Here is a 22,425-nt window from a genome sequence, read left to right as displayed (position 1 = left end):
GTGAAGAGTTTTTACGAGGATAGTGATGCTCAAGGAGAGAGGGAGATTATTCCCAGTAGAAGTAAGCCTTGGACAAGGATGTTTGATTTCACCGTGGTTGTTCAATATATTTATAGATGGGGCTGTAAGAGAGGTGAATGCTCGGGTATTGGCAAAAGGTGTGGGTTCAAAGATGAAGTATCTAACACAAAGTGGGAGTTGTCACAGTTGCTCTTTGCTGATGACACTGTGCTTTTGGGAGATTCTGAAGAGAAGTTGCAGAGGTTGGTGGATGAGTTTGGTAGAGTATGTAAAAGAAGAAAATTGAAAGTGAATATAGGAAAGAGTAAGGTGACGAGGATAAAAAATTTAGAAAACGAAAGAGTGGCTGTCAGATTGGAGGGAGAGAGTATGGAGGAGGTGAATGTATTCAGATATTTAGGAGTGGACGTGTCAGCGGATGAGTCTATGAAAGATGAGGTGAATAATAGAATTGATGAGGGGAAAAAGGTGAGTGGTGCAGTTAGGAGTCTGTGGAGACAAAGAACTTTATCCATGGAAGCAAAGAGGAGAATGTATGAGAGTATGTATAGTTATACCAAAGCTCATATAGGGGTGTGAAGCATGGGTGGTAAATGTTGCAATAAGGAGAAGGCTGGAGGGAGTGGAGATGTCATATATGAGGGCAATGTGTGGTGTGATTATAATGCACAGAATTCGTAGTTTGGAAATTAGGAGGACGTGCAGGATTACTAAAACTGAGCAGGGGTTGTTGAGGTGGTTCAGACATGTAGAGAGGATGGAACAAAATAGTGACTTCGAGAATGTATAAATCTGTAGTGGAGGAAAGGCGGGGTAGGGATTGGCCTAGAAAAGGCTGTAGGGCGGTGGTAAAGGAGGTTTTGTGTGAGAGGGGCTTGGACTTCCAGCAAGCATGCGTGAGCGTGTTAGATAGGAGCGAATGGAGGCAAATGGTTTTTAGGACTTGACGTGCTGTTGGAGTGTGTGAGCAGGGTGACATTTATGAAGGGATTCAGAGAAGCCGGCAGGCCAGACTTGAGTCCTGGAGATGGGAAGTACAGTGCCTGCACTCTGAAGGAGGGGTGTTAATGTTGCAGTTTTATAACTGTAGTATAACCGCACCTCTGGCAAGACAGTGATGGAGTGAATGATGGTGAAAGTTTTTCTTTTTCGGGCTACCCTGCCTTGGTGGGAGACGGCCGATGTATTAATAAAATATATTTCTCTCCTCTTTCACTTTCTCTTTCTCTCTCTCTCTCTCTCTCTCTCTCTCTCTCTCTCTCTCTCTCTCTCTCTCTCTCTCTCTCTCTCTCTCTCTCTCTCTCTCTCTCTCTCTCTCTCTCTCAGTCAATGGCAGCAGTTGCAGAAATAATGAACAAGGTTTTACAAAAATTTGAATGGATCTTTTCATGTTGAAAGAATAATACCTGGGCAGCACACACACTACCCCGTCCCTCGTCTCTCCCAGGGAGCGAAACCTCGCTGCTGGCGTAGTGTTGCTGGCTCTGTGGATGGAGGATCAAGCCTACATTCACTACTCGTTGAATAACTCACAGGAATAGGGCTACTAGTATCCTCATTATCACTACGACCACCACCACTACTACTACTACCACAACTACTACTACCACCACCACTACTACCACCACCACTACTACCACCACCACTACTACCACCACCACTACTACCACCACTACTACCACCACCACTACTACCACCACCACTACTACCACCACTACTACCACCACCACTACTACCACCACCACTACCACCACCACTACTACCACCACCACTACTACCACCACCACTACTACCACCACCACTACTACCACCACCACTACCACCACCACCACTACCACCACCACCACTACCACCACCACCACTACCACCACCAGCACTACTTCCACCACCACCACCATTACCACCACCACCACTACTACCACCACTACTCCTACCACCACTACTACTACTACTACTACCACTACTACTACTACTACTACTACTACTACCACCACTTCTACTACTACTACTACTACTACTGCTACTACTACCACTACTACTACTACTACCACCACTACTACTACTACTACCAACAGCTGCATCAGCAGAATCAGTATCATCAGGAAAAACCCACCAGAATCAAGAGCTACAGCAGCGGTATTAACAGCAGCAACAGCAGGATCAACAGCTACAGCAGTAATATCAACAGGACTTAGTAATATCAACAGCTGCAGGAACAGAATCAACAGCAACAACAGCAAAATCAACAGCAGCAGTAGTATCAACAGCAGCAACAGAAGAATCAACAGCAGCTGCAGTAACAGATTCAACAGCTGCAGTAATAGCAGCAACATCGAGTAGAACAGCAGCAGCAGCAAGAACAAAAGCAACAAATACAGCAGCAGCAGCAGCAACAACAGCAGCAGCGGCAAAACAACAACAACAACAAATACACCACCGAAACAAGATCATCAAAAGCAAAAGCAAACATAAACCAGGCTTACGTATATTCGTTTTAAAAAAACAAACAAAAAAAAACACTAAGAACAACAACAAAAGCCTCGTAAGAAACAAAAAAAAAAAAACACTAAGAACAACAACAAAAGCCTCGTAAGAAACAAAAAAAAAACACTAAGAACAACAACAAAAGCCTCGTAAGAAACAAAAAAAAACACTAAGAACAACAACAAAAGCCTCGTAAGAAACAAAAAAAAAACACTAAGAACAACAACAAAAGCCTCGTAAGAAACAAAAAAAAAAACACTAAGAACAACAACAAAAGCCTCGTAAGAAACAAAAAAAAACACTAAGAACAACAACAAAAGCCTCGTTAGAAACAAAAAAAAAACACTAAGAACAACAAAAGCCTCGTAAGAAACAAAAAAAAACACTAAGAACAACAACAAAAGCCTCGTAAGAAACAAAAAAAAAACACTAAGAACAACAACAAAAGCCTCGTAAGAAAAAAAACCACTAAGAACAACAACAAAAGCCTCGTAAGAAACAAAAAAAAAAGAGAATGTCAAACTTTGTTGCAAAGAGAAAATAGAGCAAATTTTCTGAGATAATTTATTTGATCAGCTAACGAGTGTTTGTCTCAGGAATGAAGGCAGCATTCACACGCAGTAATGAAAGAACTATCACGGGAATGAAGGCAGCATTCACACGAAGTAATGAAAGAACTATCACGGGAATGAAGGCAGCATTCACACGAGGTAATGAAAGAACTATCACGGGAATGAAGGCAGCATTCACACGAGGTAATGAAAGAACTATCACGGGAATGAAGGCAGCATTCACACGAGGTAATGAAAGAACTATCACGGGAATGAAGGCAGCATTCACACGCAGTAATGAAAGAACTATCACGGGAATGAAGGCAGCATTCACACGAGGTAATGAAAGAACTATCACGGGAAGGAAGGCAGCATTCACACGCAGTAATGAAAGAACTATCACGGGAATGAAGGCAGCATTCACACGAGGTAATGAAAGAACTATCACGGGAATGAAGGCAGCATTCACACGAGGTAATGAAAGAACTATCACGGGAAGGAAGGCAGCATTCACACGCAGTAATGAAAGAACTATCACGGGAATGAAGGCAGCATTCACACGAGGTAATGAAAGAACTATCACGGGAATGAAGGCAGCATTCACACGAGGTAATGAAAGAACTATCACGGGAATGAAGGCAGCATTCACACGAGGTAATGAAAGAACTATCACGGGAATGAAGGCAGCATTCACACGAGGTAATGAAAGAACTATCACGGGAATGAAGGCAGCATTCACACGAGGTAATGAAAGAACTATCACGGGAAGGAAGGCAGCATTCACACGCAGTAATGAAAGAACTATCACGGGAATGAAGGCAGCATTCACACGAGGTAATGAAAGAACTATCACGGGAATGAAGGCAGCATTCACACGAGGTAATGAAAGAACTATCACGGGAAGGAAGGCAGCATTCACACGCAGTAATGAAAGAACTATCACGGGAATGAAGGCAGCATTCACACGAGGTAATGAAAGAACTATCACGGGAATGAAGGCAGCATTCACACGAGGTAATGAAAGAACTATCACGGGAATGAAGGCAGCATTCACACGAGGTAATGAAAGAACTATCACGGGAATGAAGGCAGCATTCACACGCAGTAATGAAAGAACTATCACGGGAAGGAAGGCAGCATTCACACGCAGTAATGAAAGAACTATCACGGGAATGAAGGCAGCATTCACACGCAGTAATGAAAGAACTATCACGGGAAGGAAGGCAGCATTCACACGAGGTAATGAAAGAACTATCACGGGAATGAAGGCAGCATTCACACGAGGTAATGAAAGAACTATCACGGGAAGGAAGGCAGCATTCACACGCAGTAATGAAAGAACTATCACGGGAATGAAGGCAGCATTCACACGAGGTAATGAAAGAACTATCACGGGAATGAAGGCAGCATTCACACGAGGTAATGAAAGAACTATCACGGGAATGAAGGCAGCATTCACACGAGGTAATGAAAGAACTATCACGGGAATGAAGGCAGCATTCACACGCAGTAATGAAAGAACTATCACGGGAAGGAAGGCAGCATTCACACGAGGTAATGAAAGAACTATCACGGGAATGAAGGCAGCATTCACACGAGGTAATGAAAGAACTATCACGGGAAGGAAGGCAGCATTCACACGCAGTAATGAAAGAACTATCACGGGAATGAAGGCAGCATTCACACGAGGTAATGAAAGAACTATCACGGGAATGAAGGCAGCATTCACACGAGGTAATGAAAGAACTATCACGGGAATGAAGGCAGCATTCACACGAGGTAATGAAAGAACTATCACGGGAATGAAGGCAGCATTCACACGAGGTAATGAAAGAACTATCACGGGAATGAAGGCAGCATTCACACGAGGTAATGAAAGAACTATCACGGGAAGGAAGGCAGCATTCACACGCAGTAATGAAAGAACTATCACGGGAATGAAGGCAGCATTCACACGAGGTAATGAAAGAACTATCACGGGAATGAAGGCAGCATTCACACGAGGTAATGAAAGAACTATCACGGGAAGGAAGGCAGCATTCACACGCAGTAATGAAAGAACTATCACGGGAATGAAGGCAGCATTCACACGAGGTAATGAAAGAACTATCACGGGAATGAAGGCAGCATTCACACTAGGTAATGAAAGAACTATCACGGGAATGAAGGCAGCATTCACACGAGGTAATGAAAGAACTATCACGGGAATGAAGGCAGCATTCACACGCAGTAATGAAAGAACTATCACGGGAAGGAAGGCAGCATTCACACGCAGTAATGAAAGAACTATCACGGGAATGAAGGCAGCATTCACACGCAGTAATGAAAGAACTATCACGGGAAGGAAGGCAGCATTCACACGAGGTAATGAAAGAACTATCACGGGAATGAAGGCAGCATTCACACGAGGTAATGAAAGAACTATCACGGGAATGAAGGCAGCATTCACACGAGGTAATGAAAGAACTATCACGGGAATGAAGGCAGCATTCACACGCAGTAATGAAAGAACTATCACGGGAATGAAGGCAGCATTCACACGAGGTAATGAAAGAACTATCACGGGAATGAAGGCAGCATTCACACGCAGTAATGAAAGAACTATCACGGGAATGAAGGCAGCATTCACACGAGGTAATGAAAGAACTATCACGGGAATGAAGGCAGCATTCACACGAGGTAATGAAAGAACTATCACGGGAATGAAGGCAGCATTCACACGAGGTAATGAAAGAACTATCACGGGAATGAAGGCAGCATTCACACGAGGTAATGAAAGAACTATCACGGGAAGGAAGGCAGCATTCACACGGGGTAATGAAAGAACTATCACGGGAATGAAGGCAGCATTCACACGAGGTAATGAAAGAACTATCACGGGAATGAAGGCAGCATTCACACGAGGTAATGAAAGAACTATCACGGGAATGAAGGCAGCATTCACACGAGGTAATGAAAGAACTATCACGGGAATGAAGGCAGCATTCACACGAGGTAATGAAAGAACTATCACGGGAATGAAGGCAGCATTCACACGCAGTAATGAAAGAACTATCACGGGAATGAAGGCAGCATTCACACGCAGTAATGAAAGAACTATCACGGGAAGGAAGGCAGCATTCACACGAGGTAATGAAAGAACTATCACGGGAAGGAAGGCAGCATTCACACGAGGTAATGAAAGAACTATCACGGGAATGAAGGCAGCATTCACACGAGGTAATGAAAGAACTATCACGGGAATAAGAGCATAAGAATGGAGGAACACTGCAGAAGGCCCACTGGCTCATGCAAGGCAGGTCCTTATCAAAACGACCTCTACCCCAAGCCACCCAAGAAACAACTCCCGTACCCAATGACACCAATCAAACCCAGCCCCTCCCACTCATATACCCGTCCAGTCTCTTCTTAAAGCTACCCAAGGTCCTAGCCTCTATCACCCCACTGGGAAGACTGTTCCACGCATCTACAACTCTGCTAGAAAACCAGTACTTACCTATGTCCTTTCTAAATCTAAATTTATCCAACTTAAATCCATTATTTCTGGTTCTTACCTGGTTCGACACCCTCAGTACTTTATTAATATCTCCCTTGTTTATGCCCGTCATCCACTTATACACTTCAATGATATCTCCCCTCACTCTACGCCTCTCCAGAGAGTGGAGATTTAAGGCTTTAAGTCTATCTTCATACGGGAGGTTCCTTACACAGTAAATCATTTTAGTCATTCTTCTCTGTATGTTCTATAATGAGTCTATGTCCATCCTGTAGTAAGGGGACCAAAACTGAGCAGCATAATTTAAATGAGGCCTCACTAGTGATGTATAGAGGTGTAAAATAACTTTTGGACTTCTGTTACTTATACTTCTTGAGATAAATCCAAGTAATCTGTTGGCCTTGTTGCGCACACTAAGGCACTGCTGTCTTGGCTTTAGATTTCTGCTTACCATGACTCCCAAGTCTTTTTCACATTCTGTATGATCAAGCTCTACTTCACCTAGATTATAGCTTCGAGGGTTATTTTCATTACCAAGGGCTAGTACTTTACACTTACTCACATTGAACTTCATCTGCCATTTTTCAGACCAAGACATTAATTTGTCCAAATCGTCCTGGAGTTCATTGATATCCTCCTCAGAGTGAATTATACGGCCTATCTTTGTATCATCAGCAAACTTACTCATGTCACTCGTAATCCCTTCATCAAGGTCATTAATGTAAATTATGAACAAGAGAGGGCCTAAAACTGATCCTTGTGGAACGCCACTAGTGACTAATCCCCATTCAGATTTCACTCCATTAATGGTAACTCTCTGCTTTCTATTGGTAAGCCATGCCTCTATCCATGCTAGAACTTTACCTCCTATACCATGAGCTGCCACTTTTCTTAAGAGTCTCTTGTGAGGTACTCTATCAAAGGCTTTACTAAAATCCAAATAAACAATATCATATTCCTTATCACTGTCAACTGCCTCAAATGTTCTATTGAAGAACGTCAGTAAGTTTGTAAGGCAGGAACGACCTCTCTTGAATCCATGCTGAGATTCATTTATCAAGTTATGCTCTTCAAGGTGATTTCTAATAATGTCATCTATAATTGATTCTAATAACTTGCCCACTATAGATGTCAGGCTTATTGGACGGTAATTTGAAGGAACGGACTTATCCCCTGATTTGAATATAGGAACCACATTAGCCATCTTCCACAACTCTGGCACAATACCAGTAAGGATGGACGCATTAAACACACTCGTTAATGGCTGACTAAGCTCCATCTTGCATTCCTTAAGTACCCTGGAAAACAGCTCATCGGGTCCCGGGGACTTATTTTGCTTCAGTTTGTCTATCTGTTTAATAACCAGGTCCCTCGTGACAGTAATATTAGTTAATTTAAATTCATCAGGAACTAAATAATTGTTAATTACTGGAATCTAATTTACATCTTCCTGTGTAAACACTGACAAAAAATAGTCATTAAATAAGGAACACATTTCCAGTTCATTATCCGTCAGCTGTCCATTCCCAATTTTCAGAGGTCCTACTTTTTCCTTCACCTTCGTCCTATACACTTGAAAGAAACCCTTTGGATTAGTCTTTCATTCATTAGCAACTCTAATTTCATAGTCACGTTTAGCCTTTCTAATCCCCTTTTTAACTTCTCTTTTAAGCTGGACATATTGGTCAGGTTAACCTCTCCTCTTCTGATGCGCCTATAAATTCCCCTTTTCTCCCCTAATAGATGCTTTAGCCTCCTGTTAACCCATTTGGGATTATTATTATTAGACCTAATTTCTCTCTGGGGAATGTATATACTCTGGGCACGGTGTACATTATTAAGAAAAAAATCATAAAAGCAGATCCCTTCATAATCATAAGTATGATCATCGTCAATAAAATCATTAGCTAGATAACCCCAATCAAGATTAGACAGATGTTTTTTAAGTCCATTATAATCGGCAGAACGGAAATCAGGGATTTTTACTGTATTATCATTATTCTTGCATTCCCAGTTAATGCTAAAAGTGATGGATTTGTGATCACTTGCGCCAAGCTCTTCAGTGATCTCCAGATTATTTACGAGTGTTTCCTTATTTGACAAGACTAGGTCTAGCAAATTATTACCCCTGGTAGGCTCTGTTACGCACTGCTTCAGAAAACAGTCCTGAACTGTTTCCATAAAGTCACTGGACTCTAGATTACCTGTCAAAGAATTCCAGTCAATTTGACAAAAATTAAAGTCCCCTACTATGACTATGTTATTGTGTCTAGAAGCCCTAACAATTTCGTCCCAAAGAAGTCTCCCTCTATTGTGATTCAAGCCAGTAATGAAGGCAGCATTCACACGTATTTATGAAAGAATTATACGATTTCTCTTTCACGAAGAAAAAAAAAATTCGATATTTCGTGTACCATCTCACGAAAAATTTCTGAATTTTTTTTTCGATAGATTTTTTGGGGGATTTTTTTCAGTTTAAATGTTTTAATGTGTGTAAATGTTTGTTTTAATGAGTTTAAATATATTTTAATTTTGGTTTAATGAGTTTAAATGCTCTTCAATACGTGTAAATGTGCTTTAATGTTTTAATGGGTTTAAATGTTTGTAATGGGTTTAAATTAAATGTTTTAATGGGTTTAAATATTTGTCTTAATGGGTTTAAAATGTTTGTTTTCACGGGTAAATAGGTAATCAGATGTGTACTGGGTGACACACAGGTACATGTGTACTGGGTGACACACGGTACATGTGTACTGGGTGACACCCAGATAGATGTGTACCGGGTGACACACAGGTACATGTGTACTGGGTGACACACAGGTACATGTGTACTGGGTGACACACAGGTACATGTGTACTGGGTGACACCCAGATAGATGTGTACTGGGTGACACACAGGTACATGTGTACTGGGTGACACACAGGTACATGTGTACTGGGTGACACACAGGTACATGTGTACTGGGTGACACCCAGATAGATGTGTACTGGTGACACAGGTACATGTGTACTGTCGTACCTTTCGTCACACTATCGCACCTTGCGTCACACTATCGCACCTTGCGTCACACACTTGTACCGGGAAATTCCACTAATAGAAATATTGTTCAGTTACTTCAGCAGCTCACAAGTGCTGTTTGGTGATTGTGTAATCTGTTGTGTAACACTGCTGTTGTTATTGCTGTTTATTGCCAACATAACAATAGCAGCTTTTAAAGCTTTTGGTTGAGTTATAGATTTTTTTTTTAGCTCTGAATTATTTTATGGAGGCCTAGGGTGAGAATGATACTAGTGTCTGGAGGCCTAGGGTGAGAATGATACTAGTGTCTGGAGGCCTAGGGTGAGAATGATACTAGTGTCTGGAGGCCTAGGGTGAGAATGATACTAGTGTCTGGAGGCCTAGGGTGAGAATGATACTAGTGTCTGGAAGCCTAGGGTGAGAATGATACTAGTGTCTGGAGGCCTAGGGTGATAAGGATACTAGTGTCTGGAGGCCTAGGGTGAGAATGATACGAGTGTCTGGAGGCCTAGGGTGAGAATGATATGAGTGTCTGGAGGCCTAGGGTGAGAATGATACTAGTGTCTGGAGGCCTAGGGTGAGAATGATACGAGTGTCTGGAGGCCTAGGGTGAGAATGATACTAGTGTCTGGAGGCCTAGGGTGAGAATGATACTAGTGTCTGGAGGCCTAGGGTGAGAAGGATACTAGTGTCTGGAGGCCTAGGGTGAGAATGATACGAGTGTCTGGAGGCCTAGGGTGAGAATGATACGAGTGTCTGGAGGCCTAGGGTGAGAATGATACTAGTGTCTGGAGGCCTAGGGTGAGAATGGTACGAGTGTCTGGAGGCCTAGGGTGAGAATGATACTAGTGTCTGGAGGCCTAAGGTGAGAATGATACGAGTGTCTGGAGGCCTAGGGTGAGAATGATACAAGTGTCTGGAGGCCTAGGGTGAGAATGATACGAGTGTCTGGAGGCCTAGGGTGAGAATGATACTAGTGTCTGGAGGCCTAGGGTGAGAATGATACTAGTGTCTGGAGGCCTAGGGTGAGAATGATACTAGTGTCTGGAGGCCTAGGGTGAGAATGATACTAGTGTCTGGAGGCCTAGGGTGATAAGGATACTAGTGTCTGGAGGCCTAGGGTGAGAATGATACGAGTGTCTGGAGGCCTAGGGTGAGAATGATATGAGTGTCTGGAGGCCTAGGGTGAGAATGATACTAGTGTCTGGAGGCCTAGGGTGAGAATGATACGAGTGTCTGGAGGCCTAGGGTGAGAATGATACTAGTGTCTGGAGGCCTAGGGTGAGAATGATACTAGTGTCTGGAGGCCTAGGGTGAGAAGGATACTAGTGTCTGGAGGCCTAGGGTGAGAATGATACGAGTGTCTGGAGGCCTAGGGTGAGAATGATACTAGTGTCTGGAGGCCTAGGGTGAGAATGATACTAGTGTCTGGAGGCCTAGGGTGAGAATGATACGAGTGTCTGGAGGCCTAGGGTGAGAATGATACTAGTGTCTGGAGGCCTAAGGTGAGAATGATACGAGTGTCTGGAGGCCTAGGGTGAGAATGATACAAGTGTCTGGAGGCCTAGGGTGAGAATGATACGAGTGTCTGGAGGCCTAGGGTGAGAATGATACTAGTGTCTGGAGGCCTAGGGTGAGAATGATACTAGTGTCTGGAGGCCTAGGGTGAGAATGATACGAGTGTCTGGAGGCCTAAGGTGAGAATGATACTAGTGTCTGGAGGCCTAGGGTGAGAATGATACTAGTGTCTGGAGGCCTAAGGTGAGAATGATATGAGTGTCTGGAGGCCTAGGGTGAGAATGATACTAGTGTCTGGAGGCCTAGGGTGAGAATGATACTAGTGTCTGGAGGCCTAGGGTGAGAATGATACTGGTGTCTGGAGGCCTAGGGTGAGAATGATACTAGTGTCTGGAGGCCTAAGGTGAGAATGATACGAGTGTCTGGAGGCCTAGGGTGAGAATGATACGAGTGTCTGGAGGCCTAGGGTGAGAATGATACTAGTGTCTGGAGGCCTAGGGTGAGAATGATACTAGTGTCTGGAGGCCTAGGGTGAGAATGATACTAGTGTCTGGAGGCCTAGGGTGAGAATGATACTAGTGTCCGGAGGCCTAGGGTGAGAATGATATATTTCCTTCTTCTTCCATCCCTGTTTTCCTTCTATCTTACCTTAAATTTCCATCAACCCATTCCTTTATTTCTTCGTTTCCATCTACTTATTTTGCCCTCTTTCGCTCTTTCATGCCCTCTCTCCCTCCCTAGCTCCTCCCTCCTTCCCTTCTCTCCCTCCTTATCTCCCTTCTCTCCCTCCCTCCTTCACTAACACTGATATTTCTTCTCTTTCCCTCCCTTAATTTTTCTAATTCTTCTTCCCTCGATTCTTATTCCATTCCTTCTTCATGAAATTCACTCCTCCCGCCTTCCTTCTCACTTTCTCTCCCCCTTCCTTCCTTCCTCTCCTCCTTCCTCCCTTTTCACGTTTTCTCCTCAGCTCTTTCCTCTCCTCTTCCCTCCCTTCTCCTTTCCTCTCCTCCTCCCTCTCTTCTTCTCTTCCTTTTCCTCTCCTCCCTCCCTCTCCTCCTTCCCTTCTCCATTCCTCTCTTCCCTCCATTATCCTTCCCCCCCTCCTCCCTCCCTCCCTCTCGCACAGAAGACACACACACCCCGGTTAACACACCTTGCTAAGCTTGTACTGTGTTAATTAAACTATGGGCAACTGGGCTGTTCGTAATCTGTTTTCAAAATTAAATTATGCGAACGCACTAATGAATCCAGTAACCAATGGATTCACCCGGATTACTCTATCAGAACGACGATCCTATAAATCATCAGCGGCCATCTGACACACGATTACCTCTGACACAGTTTTAATAATGTTAGTATATGTTGGAGGGGAGTAATACAGGTACTGGATGCTGGAGGAGTATTGGATAGCGATGCTGGAGGAGTATTGGATAGCGATGCTGGAGGAGTATTGGATAGCGATGCTGGAGGAGTATTGGATAGCGATGCTTGGGTGTATAAGAATGATAATGTGGAAAGAGACAGTTGTGTACGGTTCAGGACGTTTATTTAAGTAAACATTTCGCCACTAGCTAGTGGTTTCTTCAGTCCTAGTATAGATATTGATTGATTTGTCAGGAAGCGCGTCCTGACACGGGTCTTAATCCTAAGATGACCCGTCTTAAGGATCTCGAAGGAGATGTCGATCTAATTCAGTGTTATGTGGCCGTGATCATGGTCTTGCTGTAGTTCCTGTGTGTTCCACAGCAAAATATTTTATGTACTAAAGGAGGCTGAGACCATCAGGAGTCCCGCCAGCGTCTCGGGGCCCTGTGTTAGGTGGTCGGGTAAATTTGCAAATAAACATCGCATGGTTTCTTTTTTTTTGTCCAACGTGCATATGTTCACGAAGATCTTCATATTAGTTCTGAATGTCTTTGTTTTCCTTTGAATCTATTAGGTCGCATATGATGTCGCGTGATCGTTGACATCATTTGATGGCTCAGAGGTAATGGGGGATGTCCTGGTCTGCTCTCTTAGACTTCAGTGTTCCTAACTGGTGATTGTTGTGGTGCCAGGGTTGATGCATAGGTTGTAGTCTTTCCTTGCAGCGTAGTGCTGCCGTTGGCTGCCGTTGTCGAGAGGGAGTTGGAGCAGAAGTATTGTAAATTGGCTGAGCAAGTGCGCGAGCCCGTCGCTGGTGTTTCCTCGGCTTCCTTCGTCGCTTTGGCCGGGGAAGTGGCACTGGATTCCATTATGCTGTACCCTCTTCTGGACGAGGCTGCTGCTTAGTGATGAAGGCTCTATTTGGTGTTGGAGGCTGGACAACCTGAGTTTTCTGTGCTGCCTTGACACGGCGGAGCCTCTCAGGGCATTGCAGGTTCCAGACATGGTGCTTCTTGCCGCAGGTCGGACATCAAGGTTCCGTAGCTTAACCTTTCTTCAGTTTATCGAAGCAGTCCTTGGTCCTCTATGTTGGCTCAAGACCTGCATCGTAGATACGTCGCCGTTCTTCTTTCAGGATGTTTTTGTTACTATGGATTGCATCGAAAAGCATGTCTAGTAGACAACACATTAGTACGCCTTTTGTGACCCCTTCCCCATGGATTTTACACAGATAACCCGCACATAGGAAAGAGGAGCTTAGGACGACGTTTCGGTCCGACTTGGACCATTTACAAAGTCACACTAACAAAAAGGAGAGGAGGAGGGATTTTAGTTCTGCTAGAAGTAGTTCACCTTCAGTACCTCGTAGAAATCCACGTTTCGGGGAGTGAGAATAAACTCCCCATTCAGGTTAGGGATACACTGATATCTTCAGGCCCTATTTCTTCTCTAGGTTAATTATAGCAGAATACGAGGTGTCCTGATGTCCTTTGCTTATCACTCTGAATTTGTTGCCTGCAGCTGGCTTGGCTTGCCCCATCTGAGGCAACATTGTGTCTTCTCTGAGATTTCGGGGCTCCTGCTACCTGCCAACCTTTTCCATCCTGTATATCTGTGTTTGAGTTTAGCGTCTCTTGATCCATCTCTAGCTCACTGGCCCGGCTGGTTTCGCTTGCTTCACTGTCTCAAGAGCCCAGGGAGTCGAATGAGTGGTATCGCAGCTTCTTCACCAGAATTGCGCCCATGTCCAAATCCAAGTCCTCGATTGAATCCTTGAAACATCATGATCTCTCCCTTTCTAAAGAAGCCATGTGCCGCCGTGTGCCTGTCTCGTGCCTCTGAATGCAGAGATAACTAAGAACGAGTATATGTAGTGGTAGGAGTTAAGTGGTAAGCTGTGAGAAGGTAGCAGCACCAGCAGCACCAGAAGTAGTAGTAGTAGTTGTAGTAGAAGCAAGTTCAAGCAACAGCAGCAGTAGTAGCAGCAACAATAGAAGTAATAGTAGTATCAATATTAGTAATAGTAGTAGCAGCATAGTAGTAGTAGTATTGCAACTGTTGTGAGACGAGTTGGGCTTGAGAAGGACGTGTCAGCATGTTACAGAAGTCTCCAGAATGGGTAATATCTTGTTGATCAGCAATTTGGATATAGTGTAACTTCAGGATTGTTGATGGACTGTGTTACTGATGACAATTAGTTCAGCCTCTATACACTTCTGTCATCGTAATTTTCCTATACGAGTAATCTAGACTCGTTCAACTTCATAAGGTGTCTAGCATCGTCTATATGTTGGACACAAACCTTTTATGGTTGGCAACGCATTCGCCTCACGCACTGAGCGTCCGTGGTTCAATTCCCGGCACGGCCACGTGGAAACGTTGGACGTGTTTCCTTACACTTTCTGTCCCTGTTCACCTAGCATGAAGTAGGTACCTAGGTGTTAGTCGACTGTTGTGCGTCGCATCCTGGGGGACAAGATTGAAGGACCACAATAGAAATAAGACAGTTCTCGATGATGCACTGACTTCATTGGGTTATTCTGGGTGGCTAACCCTCACGGGTTAAAAATTCGAACAAATCCTATTTTATCATGGTTGCAGGCATTCTTGTACTCCCAGATCCTAATATCCAGATATCTCCCAGTTTCCTCCACATATATTTTGTCACAACCCCCACATGGTATTGTATATACTTCTGCACTAATGAAAAAGTCATTCTTGTATGTCTATACTAAGTTTTAACAGTAGTTGAAGAGCTGGTGGACATTTTAACCAGTTTTCTTCCCCATAGTTTAGAAACATTAGTTTCAACGTCTCTTACCTGTAGAATGATGTAACTGGGAGGCCTTCAACTGGACTGGTGTTAGTCTTGTTAAGGATGTATATTGCAAGTTTCCTGTAATGCTAGACAGAAAACTTTTTAAAATATCCACCAGCTTTTCAGGTGCTGTTGATAATTTAATGCAGAAATTATTCAGCTCGTCGTTTTAATTATCTTCATCATTCACTTGGTCGATCTCATTATCCTCGTTTCACTTTGTCGATCTAATTATCCTCATCATTCACCTCCTCCTCCTCCTCTTTCTCTTCCTCTTAATTATCCTCATTCACATCGTCGTTCTAATTATGCCCGTCATTCACCTCCGCCTCCTCCTAATTATCCCCATCATTCACTTCCTCCTCTTCCTAATTATCCTCATCATTCACCTCCTCCTCCTAATTATCCTCATCATTCACCTCCTGCTAATTATCTTCATCATTCACCTCCTCCTAATTATCCTCATCATTCACCTCCTCCTAATTATCCTCATCATACACCTCGTCGTACTAATTATCCCTGTCATTCACCTCCTCCTCCTAATTATCCCCATCATTCCCCTCCTCCTCCTAATTATCCTCATCATTCACATCCTAATTATCCTCATCATTCACCACCTCCTAATTATCCTCATCATTCACCTTCTAATTATCCTCATCATTCACCTCCTAATTATCATCATTCATCTCCTAATTATCCTCCTCATTCACCACCACCACCTAATTATGCTCATCATTCACCACCTAATTATCCTCATCATTCACCACCTCCTCCTAATTGTCCTCATCATTCACCACCACCTCCTAATTATCCTCATCATTCACCACCTCCTCCTAATTAACCTCACCATTCACCACCACCTCCTAATTATCCTCATCATTCACCACCACCTCCTAATTATCCTCATCGTTCACCACCACCTCCTAATTATCCTCATCATTCACCACCTCCTCCTAATTATCCTCATTCACCACCTCCTCCTAATTATCCTCATCATTCACCTCCTCTTCCTAATTGTCCTCATCATCTCCTACTACTAATTATCCTCATCATTCACTTTCTCCTAATTATCCCCATCATTCACCTCGCCGTTGTAATTGCCCCCATCATTCACCTCGTCGTTGTAATTATCCCCATCATTCACCTCGCCGTTGTAATTATCCCCATCATTCACCTCGCCGTTGTAATTATCCCCATCATTCACCTCGTCGTTGTAATTATCCCCATCATTCACCTCGTCGTTGTAATTATCCCCATCATTCACCTCGCCGTTGTAATTATCCCCATCATTCACCTCGTCGTTGTAATTATCCCCATCATTCACCTCGTCGTTGTAATTATCCCCATCATTCACCTCGTCGTTGTAATTATCCCCATCATTCACCTCGCCGTTGTAATTATCCCCATCATTCACCTCGCCGTTGTAATTATCCCCATCATTCACCTCGCCGTTGTAATTATCCCCATCATTCACCTCGTCGTTGTAATTATCCCCATCATTCACCTCGTCGTTGTAATTATCCCCATCATTCACCTCGCCGTTGTAATTATCCCCATCATTCACCTCGCCGTTGTAATTATCCCCATCATTCACCTCGTCGTTATAATTATCCCCATCATTCACCTCGTCGTTGTAATTATCCCCATCATTCACCTCGCCGTTGTAATTATCCCCATCATTCACCTCGTCGTTGTAATTATCCCCATCATTCACCTCGTCGTTGTAATTATCCCCATCATTCACCTCGTCGTTGTAATTATCCCCATTATTCACCTCGTCGTTGTAATTATCCCCATCATTCACCTCGCCGTTGTAATTATCCCCATCATTCACCTCGCCGTTGTAATTATCCCCATCATTCACCTCGCCGTTGTAATTATCCCCATCATTCACCTCGCCGTTGTAATTATCCCCATCATTCACCTCGTCGTTGTAATTATCCCCATCATTCACCTCGTCGTTCTATCGTCATCATTCACTACGTTCTCAATCACTGCTCATCACTCTCATCAATCTCCAAAATTAAAATAATTAGGAGCTGCCTATTCACTTGAGAATTAGTTTAAGCATGGTGGAGAAAAATTTATGACAAGGCACTACCTCGGGGGTTGGCACTATTCCCTGGGAATAGGCATGAATTAGGGAGGTAAGACTCTGTTCCTGGGAATAGTTACAGGGACTGTCTTAACACTGTAAATACCTAGGTGGAAAAGGGCAACTTTGCTATGGAAAATAGGTGAGCTAGGAGTGTGGCACTGTGTTTCTGAGATTAGCTGGGTGCCTGGAGTGTGGCACTGTGTTTCTGAGATTAGCTGGGTACCTGGAGTGTGGCACTGTGTTTCTGAGATTAGCTGGGTGCCTGGAGTGTGGCACTGTGTTTCTGAGATTAGCTGGGTGCCTGGAGTGTGGCACTGTTTCTGAGATTAGCTGGGTGCCTGGAGTGTGGCACTGTGTTTTTGAGATTAGCTGGGTGCCTGGAGTGTGGCACTGGGTTTCTGAGATTACCTGGGTGCCTGGAGTGTGGCACTGTGTTTCTGAGATTAGCTGGGTGCCTGGAGTGTGGCACTGTGTTTCTGAGATTAGCTGGGTACCTGGAGTGTGGCACTGTGTTTCTGAGATTAGTTAGATGCCTGGAGTGTGACACTGTGCTTCTAAGATTAGTTAGATGCCTGGAGTGTGACACTGTGCTTCTAAGATTAGTTAGATGTCTGGAGTGTGACACTGTGCTTCTAAGATTAGATGCCTGGAGTGTGACACTGTGCTTCTAAGATTAGCTAGATGCTTGGAGTGTGACACTGTGCTTCTAAGATTAGCTAGATGCCTGGAGTGTGACACTGTGCTTCTAAGATTAGCTAGATGCCTGGAATGTGACACTGTGCTTCTAAGATTAACTGTGTGTCTAGAGTGTGGCACTTGTATTAAGTATGTTCTGTGAGTGTTTTCTATTCTGTGTTTACATGTTTTTCTCTGGGTCATTCTAGGCTAATAATTCTGTGGAATAAACCTGCTGAAGACAGATTTCTTCTTTCTCTCACTTTTCTCACTTTTCTTCTCACTTTTCTTCTCATTATCTCATTTTTCTTATTTTCAGTATTTCCTACTCATTTATACATGGATGTGTTGATACATGGATGTGTTTAGTGCAAGATCACAGTAAACAGGTGATATCACAATATGCAAATTAACTACTGTGAGAAAAAGTGAGTTTCCAGGCGCTTTCGTGATTTCTCACATTATCAAGGACAGATTCTTGATAATGTGAGAAATCACGAAAGCGTTTGGAAATTCACTATTTTTTCCACAGTGGTTGTTTTGCTTGGATTTGTTTGTATACGTTTTTCTGCAGTGTCTTGCTACATTTGAAGACGTATGAGGAAACTTCAGGCATTCTGTGGGCAATTCTTGCACAGAGTGTCAGTCATACCTAGTGTGGAAACTGTGTAATGTTTCCATATTCGGACCATCTCGTCTTAGCGGCTCCAATTACTCTAAAGAAACTGAAAAGTATTGTCGAATGTTCTTGTAATTCTCACTAACACACTCTCTCTCTCTCTCTCTCTCTCTCTCTCTCTCTCTCACACACACACACACACACACACACACACACACACACACACACACACACACACACACACACACACACACACACACACACACACACACACACACAGGCTGGGGCCAGGAGCTGAGACATCCATCTGCAACCACAAACAGGAGACTATACACACGTGAGCCATGTATCTATCAACAACTATGTTTGACAGATGGTACGTAACCCATGACACACAAAACAGACAGAACACAGAGAACAGAGAAAAATAGCCAGCAGGATTGGTAATTATGTCGTCTGTCAGGTGGAAAAGAAGGAAGGTGAGAGAGAATATTTGGGAATATGAGGATGCGAGGGTGTAAGAGGAGGGAATGAGGAGAATGTGAAACAAGGAGAGAATAAAGAAAGGAGAAGAATAAGACAGAATTCATTTATCTTACGTGGTGTGAAAGTCAACAATTGGAGTCTTGTGTTGGGAAGCAAGAGGAGCCATCTAGCGTCCAGGACGTTAAAGACAATTTGCTCCATTCCTCGTGAAGACAAGAGGAAGACGATGATTGTTTGTGACGAGCCAGAGATGGATAGAAGAGTCGTGAAGAAGGATTACTGTTGGCTCTGTGCTTCTTTGTTAATGTCTTCCTGGGAAATATGATGCTGGGGGTGCTGGTGGTAGTGGTGGTGGTTTGTAGTTGTGGTAGTTTGGTTTTTGTTATTTTGCATGAGGATTTGTTGTTGTTGTTGGAGGAGGAGGTTTTGCTGTTTATGTTTTCTTCGTATGGGAGGTTGTTTGTTTGTTGTCGATTGGAATTTGTTGTGGTAGTTTTTCAAGTTACTGTTTCAGCAGTACCAGCTGGAAATAGTTGCGCACAAATACATATTCTCTCTCTCTCTCTCTCTCTCTCGCTCTCGCTCTCTCTCTCTCTCTCTCTCTCTCTCGCTCTCGCTCTCGCTCTCTCTCTCTCTCTCTCTCTCTCTCTCTCTCTCTCTCTCTCTCTCTCCTAAGAGAGGGAGATTCGAACCTACGAACCTTGGGACAAGATACACAGTGCTCTAACCACCCAGCCACACTGGACAATACCTTGGCGCCCGGTACTCATCTGAGAGAAATACACCTCATGGTATAAGCAACGTCTCAGCATATATCCATTGAGAGAGGTACAAGCTGTGTATATACACGGTGTGCGTATATACAGTCTGTATTGCTGGTATCACAGAGGAGCACATCCACTAGCTGTAAGAATAGCCAAGATTCCTCACGAAAATTATTGAGGAGATAGTGAGGTGAGGCCATGGAGTTGCTGGGCACTGGTGACATGTACTCTTGCATCATGAAACAACACCTCATGTTGCATCCTCGCCTCTCTTGCAACCTGACCATGCAGTGTTTATTTACGTACAGTTGTTAGGTAAGACACATATGCAACAGTTAGACAACTTTATTCCGAAACGTTTCGCCTACACAGTAGGCTTCTTCAGTCGAATACAGAAAATAGGCAGGAACAGTAGAGATGTGAAGACGATGTAATCAGTCCATCACCCTTGTAGTCGTAGAATTTGAGGTTGTCAGTCCCTCGGCCTGGAGAAGTTCAGTTCCATAGACTATGGAACTGAACTTCTCCAGGCCGAGGGACTGACAACCTCAAATTCTACGACTACAAGGGTGATGGACTGATTACATCGTCTTCACATCTCTACTGTTCCTGCCTATTTTCTGTATTCGACTGAAGAAGCCTACTGTGTAGGCGAAACGTTTCGGAATAAAGTTGTCTAACTGTTGCATATGTGTCTTACCTAACAACCTGTCGGTATTGTATACCATTTTGATGTTCATTTACGTACAGTGTTATACCGTTCCCAGTGGGCCACAATACCTGTGTGTGTGTGTGTGTGTGTGTGTGTGTGTTCACCTAGTTGTGGTTACAGGGGTCGAGTAACAGCTTCTGGCTCCGCCTCGTCACACACACTGGTGTGTTATGTGTGTGTGTGTGTGTGTGAGAGAGAGAGAGAGAGAGAAGTGTGACTTATTTAGATTCTCGATATTTTGGAGCGGGAATCAAGAGCCTGGCTGGTTGGATGTGAATGCATGTTGCTGACAGTAGTGAAGGAGAGACACAGAGAGAGAGAGAAAGACACAGGTATAACTTGTAATATTGTTGGTAGATTTACCCACAACATTTTGGGTAAAAGTACACAAGTGCAGCTAATGTGACATTTTATTGTGGCAACGTTTCGCTTACCAGGAACTTTATCAAGCCTCTAAACAGATCGAAACGTTGTCTCGCTTAAAGCTCTCTTTCTCGTTAAAGCTCTAGAGAGATAAAAGCTTGTTTTACAAATGGACAAAAGCTCTCCACAATTCGAAGTATTGTCTTACCCCCCACAATCCCTCCATCCTCCCCCCCCCCAAAAAAAAAAAAAATCAGTGATTAGCCAGACACATGGTAACAGTTACCTGGCAGGAGTATCGAGTCTTCAGAACTCGCGTTCAGAATGACCCTCACACCTTTACAGGTTCATCAAATGAAAATCTTTGATAAATTCGAAAAAAATGAGAATATCAAATAATAATATAACTTTTAGTGAAGATTTGGATGTTGTATCGTGGCATTTAAGTTTCTAAAACGGTCCAGCTTTTTATTGTAATATAAATGGCATTCAGAAAATGGGAAAAAGGCTTAACAACTGTTTCTTCGTGTCCTCCTCCTCCTCTTCCTTTTCTTCTATTTTCTTCCTTCTATAAACGCCAGGGCCAGGAGCTGTTAATCGTCTCCTGCTACCACAAATAGATCAGTACATACACAGTATTCTCGCTTGCTTACAGTAGCGCCGCGACGGCGATCATCGCCAGCCGCTGTTGGTGTTTAGTGTTAGCGGTTAATGTATGGTGATGCTGGATCAATAGTGGTAGCGAATTAGTGGTGGTGTTGGTTCATTAATGGTTCTGGAGAATCAGTGGTGGTGGATCAGTGGTAGTGTCGGTGTTGGATCAGTGTGGTGGTGGATCAGTGGTAGTGTCGGTGTTGGATCAGTGTGGTGGTGGATCAGTGGTAGTGTCGGTGTTGGATCAGTGTGGTGGTGGATCAGTGGTAGTGTCGGTGTTGGATCAGTATCGTGGTGGTGGATCAGTGGTAGTGTCGGTGTTGGATCAGTGTGGTGGTGGTGGATCAGTGGTGGTGTCGGTGTTGGATCAATGTGGTGGTGGTGGATCAGTGGTAGTGTCGGTGTTGGATCAATGTGGTGGTGGTGGATCAGTGGTAGTGTCGGTGTTGGATCAGTGTGGTGGTGGTGGATCAGTGGTAGTGTCGGTGTTGGATCAGTGTGGTGGTGGTGGATCAGTGGTGGTGTCGGTGTTGGATCAATGTGGTGGTGGTGGATCAGTGGTGGTGTCGGTGTTGGATCAATGTGGTGGTGGTGGATCAGTGGTGGTGTCGGTGTTGGATCAGTGTGGTGGTGGTGGTGGATCAGTGGTAGTGTCGGTTTTGGATCAGTGTGGTGGTGGTGGATCAGTGGTAGTGTCGGTGTTGGATCAGTGTGGTGGTGGTGGTGGATCAGTGGTAGTGTCGGTGTTGGATCAGTGTGGTGGTGGATCAGTAGTAGTG

This window comes from Cherax quadricarinatus, chromosome 87, assembly GCF_038502225.1.
Source record: "Cherax quadricarinatus isolate ZL_2023a chromosome 87, ASM3850222v1, whole genome shotgun sequence".
Classification (NCBI taxonomy): domain Eukaryota; kingdom Metazoa; phylum Arthropoda; class Malacostraca; order Decapoda; family Parastacidae; genus Cherax; species Cherax quadricarinatus.
This window is presented reverse-complemented; position numbering follows the sequence as displayed.